The sequence below is a fragment of the Schistocerca serialis genome, chromosome 12, assembly GCF_023864345.2.
Source record: "Schistocerca serialis cubense isolate TAMUIC-IGC-003099 chromosome 12, iqSchSeri2.2, whole genome shotgun sequence".
Lineage (NCBI taxonomy): Eukaryota > Metazoa > Arthropoda > Insecta > Orthoptera > Acrididae > Schistocerca > Schistocerca serialis.
Genome location: NC_064649.1, coordinates 71,873,663 through 71,881,592, shown reverse-complemented (window position 1 = coordinate 71,881,592; position 7,930 = coordinate 71,873,663). Strand labels below are relative to the sequence as shown.

Below are 7,930 nucleotides of genomic sequence, written 5' to 3'. Positions count from 1 at the left end.
AATTGAAAGAGCCCCAGTACGTGTGCAGATGTAATTGACTGATCTGCGATATATAAGTCCCGTTTTAAAGACAAATCCCTTTAACGTTAACACTGTCCAGGAAGTCCACATTGCTTTGTACCCGATAAAAATTATATATCCAGAATGAGATTTTCACTCTGCAGCGGAGTGTGCGCTGATATGAAACTTCCTGGCAGATTAAAACTGTGTGCCGGACCGAGACTCGAACTCGGGACCTCTGCCTTCCGCGGGCAAGTGCTCTACCAACTGAGCTACCCAAGCACGACTTAAGCCCCGTCCTCACAGCTTGACTTCTGGCAGTACCTCGTCTCCTACCTTCCAAACTTTACAGAAGTTCTACTGCGAAGCAAAGGTCCCGAGTTCGAGTCTCGGTCAGGCACACAGTTTTAATCTTCCAGGAAGTTTCAAAATTATATATCTTCAGCGCGCCAAAGAAGTAATTAAATAAAACGGAAAATTTGTTTTATTTATTATCTGTGTTGTTGAGAAATATGAGATATAAAATCAAGTCGTATGCAGTGCGAGTGTATTTCCATTTAAAAGCGGCGCGTTTGCAGTTTATCCGTCTTCACGCTCAGACTGCGTGGCGTAGCGGTGGGGAGAAAGCGTGAGAGCCAGAGCCTTCGCGACAAGGCGCGGCCCACGAGCCGAATTCTTGGCCATCCCTTGGTGAAATTAACTAAGTAAAGTAAATACAGTAGAGCAAGTAAAATTGCACTGTAACTGATACCAAATTGGCTGAAAGTAACTTATGCAGTGAGCTGTTACTATGTTATTTACATTGAGATTAGAACCCGGCCGCTGTTGCCGAGCGGTTCTAGGCGCTTCAGTCCAGAACAAGAAATCATCGTAAAATAAGTGAACAAGAAGCTGTTTGTATTTGGATGAAAGGTGCAGGAAGATGTGCTAAAGTACAAGTGACTGGAGATGTAACACATTATTATAGAAATTGAAATAAATATTTTTTTAATACTGACTCATGTGTTTTATTTATAATTATAACCCAGTATTTATTCTAATCTGTTGATACATTGACCGCAAGACGTACGCTACATTGACCGGAGGCCATAGAGTGAGAACAATGTGATGCAATATACTCTGAGCTCTGACGCATCACGAGGCATCTGGCTCTGGCAGTGCGCCAAGCTGAATCCCGTCCGCGCGCGGTCTAGAGATCCTACCGCGCGCGGACGGGATTCGCCGCCTCCGGCACCGCCAGTCGCTGCCCAGCGGTTAAGTCCCGCTCAAGGTCACCAGCTTCGCGCCTATATAAGCAGTGAACAGTCAAAGCCGACGTCAGTCGGCGAGCAGCTGCACGTGCTACAGCATATTGTGAGATGCCTCGCTACAGCAGAAGATATCGGCGTTGCCGTCAAACTGTATACAAGGCCATAGAAGATTTGGAAGTGAGAGTTGCTAACAAAGGATCACAAGTTATTTTGCAAGGTCCCTCAGTGTTTTGTGGGTGTATTATTAATTTTACAATGACGCAATTAGATACACATCAAGCTGGCAATGGTTGGATTACAGTTGCTGTTGTTCGTTATGATGGTAATAAAGTGAAAACTGTTACTGGTTTGGAAGCGTTCAATGCAAGAGATGTAATATCTTACCGTACTTTTCATGTGGGAGAAGTTTATAATAAAGATTTGGGACTGTCATACTTTGTATCTAACCAGTCATTTTATTTAAGAACAAGAAATCATCGTAAAATAAGTGAACAAGAAGCTGTTTGTATTTGGATGAAAGGTGCAGGAAGATGTGCTAAAGTACAAGTGACTGGAGATGTAACACATTATTATAGAAATTGAAATAAATATTTTTTTAATACTGACTCATGTGTTTTATTTATAATTATAACCCAGTATTTATTCTAATCTGTTGATACATTGACCGCAAGACGTACGCTACATTGACCGGAGGCCATAGAGTGAGAACAATGTGATGCAATATACTCTGAGCTCTGACGCATCACGAGGCATCTGGCTCTGGCAGTGCCTACCGTTGTAGGTGTCACCACCGTCGCCAACCTTGTGTGAATGCTCTGCGAAGCCAATCATTTGCATATCACAGCATCTTCTTCCTGTCGGTCAAATTTCGCATCTGTAGCACGTCATCTTCGTGGTGTAGCAGTTTTAATGGCCAGTAATGTATATCGCTTACTACGTTTTCGGTATTCATCAGGCATGACTTCATGACGTTCACATTTATTCTTTCGGTGCTAGTGAAATGTCGTGTGGCTAGGGCCTCCCGTCGGGTAGACCGTTCGCCTGGTGCAGGTCTTTCGATTTGACGCCACTGCGGCGACCTGCGCGTCGATGGGGATGAAATGATGATGATTAGGACAACACAACACCCAGTCCCTGAGCCGAGAAAATCTCCCAGCCGGGAATCGAACCCGAGACCTTAGGATTGACATTCTGTCACGCTGACCACTCAGCTACCGGGGCCGGACTCTGTGCTACTAATTATTCGCAACATGCTTAACAGACGGTATCCTGCGATGCTGCTGCATGTACCTACTAAATTATATCATTGTACCACACATAGTTCAGGATATATGTGACTGAAGGAGGAGACGGACAGAGATGGGAGGAGGAGGAGGAGCAGATGACAGAGAAAGGGAAGAAAAGATGAATAGGTAGAGGGTGGAAAAGGAGGTTGACTTAGAAAGGAAAGAGGATTGGTTGGTTTTGGGGAAGGAGACCAGACAGCGTGGTCATCGGTCTCATCGGATTAGGGAAGGATGGGGAAGGAAGTCGGCCGTGCGCTTTCAGAGGAACCATCCCGGCATTTGCCTGGAGTGATTTAGGGAAATCACGGAAAACCTAAATCAGGATGGCCGGACGCGGGATTGAACCGTCGTCCTTCCGAATGCGAGTCCAGTGTCTAACCAATGCGCCACCTCGCTCGGTAGGAAAGAGGAGGAGGTGGACAGAGACTGGGGGAAGAGAGGGGGATAGCAGATGGACAGAGAAGGGGCAGGAGGTGAAGGACAGAGTGGGGGTGGTGGGAATGTGCAGAGAGGGGGAGGAGAATGAGATGGACAGAGTTGTGGGGGGGGGGGGGGGGGCGGCAGAGGAGGTGGACAGAGAGAGGGGCAAGGAAAAGATGGACTAATAGAAGTAAGTGCATACCTGGGCAATGCTGGGATACACAGCTAGAACTGAACAAAGGTCATTGTCCTCTTCCAGTGGATTAATATCTAACAGATTCTGTACCGTGCATCGGAACCGACTCTCTCCACAAAGGCATAAAGACGATACCCTCACATGTGAGACACGCTTCATCGCCATGAAAGCTTTAGTGAAATTGTCTACCTCAAACCTCGCAATGTGAACCAAGGAAGTAAACACATGTAAACTACACGATCAGACTACTTGTATTGCGAATGTGCTCATTCTGCACACAGCCAAACTGAGCGTTACCACATCGTCGTTTACCGCACACCGAAACTAGCCACCAGACTGCCACGACAAGATTCTATCAGACACTTACCAATAACACTGTCGCACTTCGAGTACGCTACCCGTCATTGGTCACGTAGCACTCAGACCGGTTTGGCTCGCTGAACCAGAAGTGAAAAAACGCTTCTTAAGCACCTTTCAGACTATGGCACAGACCAACTAGATCAGTTACAATCGATAAGTGTCCAGATAAATATATCTTTGGACGAAACTTGCGGTTTAAAAATACGAAATAACCTAATGATGGCAGTTGCGAATGAAGATAAGTTTAAACCGAGGCCGGCCACAGAGCAAACACTTGTAAGTAGTTTATCGAACTTTGAAGCAATAGAATATAGATGTTAAAACGAATAAAAGCGATGAACATATAGCTGAACGAAAGCTCGTTAACCCAGTATAACTGTTCGTTGAAGCCGTGCTACACTCGCACTATCTGTTCCGTAACATTTTTAACTGTCTCTTCCGCAGCATCTGTGTATAAAATTGCGAGGACTACTATTACAGGCCTGCCAGGGTGGCTGAGCGGTTCTAGGCGCTATAGTGTGGAACCGCGCGACCGCTACGGTCGCAGGTTCGAATCCTGCCTCGGGCATGGATGTGTGTGATGTCCTTAGGTTAGTTAGGTTTAATTAGTTCTAAGTTCTAGGGGACTGATGACCTCAGATGTTAAGTCCCTTAGTGCTCAGAGCCATTTGTACCATTTGAACTACTATTACAGCGAAAAATTAATTACATAGTGGGAATAAATTAATTGTGGACTGAACAACTTAAACATAATAGGAGCCTGGAACTGGATTAGCCAGAGTACCAATTTGCTTAATGTTAAAGGACCATGAGCCTGTCTGCTTCTCTGCATTGGTAAATCCCATCGCCCACTCATGGCCTACTGCTTCGACTGTCACATACTAAGTGACTAGCATGTCGACGCCGACCCGCAATATCCTCAGTACTTCCAAAAATTAAAACTTGCCGTGACCACCTTTCGTGTGTGTCGTACCTGTGCGGAATCCCTACAGAAGGGATAATATTGAAATTACGTTGAGCTGCAAACGCACGGCTTATTCACGTGAAAATTAGATAAACTAACCTTAAAAGGCAATACCGTGGAGTATCAAATGTGAAGATGCCTTGTGCAATCAATAGGATGTGTAGCGAGCTTCTGACAAGGAGCTAGTGCTGTATATGATTTTAAATAAACAAGGTGAATCCGTTAAAACTTGCACCGAAAATACTGCGAAAATTGAAAGTGTCACGGAATGAATTGGTGGTCAGGGGGCTCGTACTGGTAAAAAAAAAAAAAAAAAAAAAAAAAATAAAAAAAAGGTTCAAATGGTTCTGAGCGCTATGGGACTTAACATCGGAGGTCATCAGTCCCCTAGAACTTAGAACTACATAAACCTAACTAACCTAAGGACATCACACACATCCAATCCCGAGGCAGGATTCGAACCTGCGACCGTAGCAGTCACCCTGTTCCGAATTGAAGGGCCTAGAACTACTCGGCCACCGCGGCCGGCTCTGTTAGTCAATACATAGATTGTAATAATAAAGTGTATTTTTTTGTGCAAACATACACCTTTTTAAATGGAACAATGCCTGTCGACATTAACAGACTATAAGTAGGGTAAATTGAAATGTCCGTATGTTTCGTTGTAGGTTTCTAGTGCGAGTCGCCTAAGAGATATCGCATTCTGGAAACCTCCCACACCGGAACTTCTGTGTGCCCGTGGTGTATGGAGAGTACAGGAAGAATGCTGCAAGATATCCCAATACACGTCAATCAAGCCGGCAGTTATTTACCGACCTCACCAACCTGTTACATGAAAGTGTTGGTGTAACACCCAGACAGCGTAACAGAAGGGCACAAGTGACGACAGAAGAGGGGGGCCGTTCACGTTCTTACTGTTGTTGCAGTTGATTCGCATGTCAGCTCTCGTGAGAGATGTGGTATGAGTCAAGTGCCCTACGCATTCTCCATTGACATAGGTTCCATCCCTATCACATCTCTCTGCATGAAGAGCTGCGTGGAAACGATTATGAGAATCGCGTAACTTCTGTTCATGGACATTAAGAGGGGATACTCCAGACGTATCATGTATGTTGTTCAGTGATGAAGCTACATTTATTAATCATGCCCAGATGAACTGCCGAAACGTTCACTGCTGATAAGCTGACAGTCCCCGTTGTCTCCATCAGCTGAAATGTCAGCGTCCATGGAGCTACGTGTGACAATGAAGCACAGCTTCTAGGCCCGTTTGGGTCAGCGGAAGCGTCCGATTCCATCCGGCTGCTTTGACCCATGACGTAAAGGTGTTGTGGGTGTGACGTCATTACGGCGCACAGATTATGAGTTGGTTGTGTTTGTAGATGTCGTCTTCTTGTGTTTAATCGTGGCCTATGATGGTATGTGTTGTATCGGGTTCATTTGAGTTTTGGTGTTGGGTGTGTATCGTTCGCAGTGTTTGTAGTTTAGGACATAAGGATTGGAAGATTATTCAGTGAGTTATCAATTAACTTTTTTGTTTGTGTGTTTGGCGATCTCGTTAGGTGTTACTGGTTTGCCGTTTGTGGTACGTTAAGATGTTTAATGTATTGTGCGGCTTCTGTTGTTGGATGTGGATATGAGACTTACGCTGAACTACGTAGGTCAAGGGAAGTGTCCGATTCCTGTGGATTTATGTTGGTGGAGCTGATTGCTGTAAATTTTTTTTTGTTAACCATCTTGTGTGGGTGGAGGTGAATGCTGTAATTTTGGTGTTTTTTTGGTCATCATCTTGTGTGTTTTGGGATCATTGTGTGCTGTTTTTACTATTATATTTAGCTTGTCACCACCCTAAAACTCCCAGTTTCGCACAGTTGTCCCATTAGTTTGACAGATAGCCATTGTTGTGTTGTTGTTGTTGTTGTGGTCTTCAGTCCTGAGACTGGTTTGATGCAGCTCTCCATGCCACTCTATCCTGTGCAAGCTTCTTCATCTCCCAGTACCTACTGCAACCTACATCCTTCTGAATCTGTTAGTGTATTGATCTCTTTGTCTCCCTCTACGATTTTTACCCTCCACGCTGTCCTCCAATACTAAATTGGTGATCTCTTGATGCCTCAGAACATGTCCTACCAACCGGTCCCTTCTTATAGTCAAGTTGTGCCACAAATTTCTCTTCTCCCCAATCCTATTCAATACCTTCCTCATTAGTTATGTGATCTATCCATCTAATCTTCAGCATTCTTCTGTAGCACCACATTTCGAAAGCTTCTATTCTCTTCTTGTCTAAACTATTTATCGTCCACGTTTCACTTCCATACATCGCTACACTCCATACAAATACTTTCAGAAATGACTTCCTGACACTTAAATCTATATTTGATGTTAACAAATTTTTCTTCTTCAGAAACGCTTTCCTTGCCATTGCCAGTCTACATTTTATATCCTCTCTACTTCAACCATCATGAGTTATTTTGCTCCCCAAATAGCAAAACTCCTTTACTACTTTAAGTGTCTCATTTCCTAATCTAATTCCCTCAGCATCACCCGACTTAATTAGACTACATTCCATTATCCTTGTTTTGCTTTTGTTGATGTTCATCTTATACCCTCCTTTCAAGACACTGTCCATTCCGTTCAACTGCTCTTCCAAGTCCTTTGCTGTCTCTGACAGAATTACAATGTCGTCGGCGAACCTCAAAGTTTTTATTTCTTCTCCATGGACTGTAATACCTACTCCGAACTTTTCTTTTGTTTCCTTTATTGCTTGCTCAATATACAGATTGAATAACATCGGGGACAGGCTACAACCCTGTCTCACTCCCTTCCCAACCACTGCTTCCCTTTCATGTCCCTCGACTCTTATAACTGCCTTCTGCTTTCTGTACAAATTGTAAATAGCCTTTCGCTCCCTGTATTTTACCCCTGCCACCTTTAGAATTTGAAAGAGAGTATTCCAGTCAACATTTCAAAAGCTTTCTCTAAGTCTACAAATGCTAGAAACGTAGGTTTGCCTTTGCTTAATCTTTCTTGTAAGATAAGTCGTAGGGTCGGTTTTGCCTCACGTGTTCCAACATTTCTACGGAATCCAAACTGATCTTCCCCGAGGTCGGCTTCTATCAGTTTTTCCATTCGTCTGTAAAGAATTCGCGTTAGTATTTTGCAGCTGTGACTTATTAAGCTGATAGTTCGGTAATTTTCACATCTGTCAACACCTGTTTTCTTTGGGATCGGAATTATTATATTCTTCTTGAAGTCTCAGGGTATTAGCATTTAAAAGGAAATTAAAAGAATTTCTGAATGGCAACTCCATCTACTCATTAGATGAATTTTTGGATATAGTAAGTGGGTAATATCCCCAACGCACCCCACAAATAAAAAAAAAAAGGAATATTAAGTGTGATTTAATATTTTGTGTAATGTGATATCTTGTATAGACACCTTTTTTTAACCTGACACT

General features: G+C 43.7%; 1 non-coding gene across 1 annotated transcript; it reads right to left on the bottom strand.

The window, feature by feature from the left end:
• Nucleotides 1–208: 208 nt before the first annotated feature.
• Nucleotides 209–283, bottom strand: Trnap-cgg (transfer RNA proline (anticodon CGG)). The gene has a single exon. It is a non-coding gene; the product is annotated as a tRNA-Pro (tRNA).
• Between the last annotated feature and the right edge of the window lie 7,647 nt (nt 284–7,930).